Here is a 518-nt window from a genome sequence, read left to right on the forward strand (position 1 = left end):
CAAATCTTCCTCTGTCCTCCCCCTGCAAGCTAAAAGGAACCTTTTCTGCCTAGACAGCTATTCTTCAGCTCTCTGACGCTTACTAGACTCTCCCACACTTTCACACAGAAACGAACACCCTATCCCTCATATTAGTCTCCTCACCACCCACAGCCTGGAGGAAGTGCTGTGTAATTACCTTTATTTTCTTCACTTAGTGTTCTTTCTCAGCACGAGATCCATTAAAATGGTGAATGAACAAAAATACAATGAATGACGAATCGCAGGGACTGAGGGGAGAGAGAGGGCCATTCCCTGTCTCCCAGCATGGATCCTGTGCTCAGCCTGTTCCTTCCGCCTCCCCTGAAGAGTCCCTGACTGTCCCACCTGCTTCTGGACTTCCTGTTGCCCCCTGGGGAAACCTTTCTCAGGAGAGCAGAGTGATCGTCTCCTCCCGGGGCTCAAATGCCGTTCTCAGAGATATTGCCACAGCTTGGTCCCTGCTGCTCCCCTATACCAGACCTTATACTTGCCTGCAG

Source organism: Sorex fumeus, unplaced genomic scaffold, assembly GCF_029834395.1.
Source record: "Sorex fumeus unplaced genomic scaffold, SorFum_2.1 ptg000075l, whole genome shotgun sequence".
In the NCBI taxonomy this organism is placed as follows: domain Eukaryota; kingdom Metazoa; phylum Chordata; class Mammalia; order Eulipotyphla; family Soricidae; genus Sorex; species Sorex fumeus.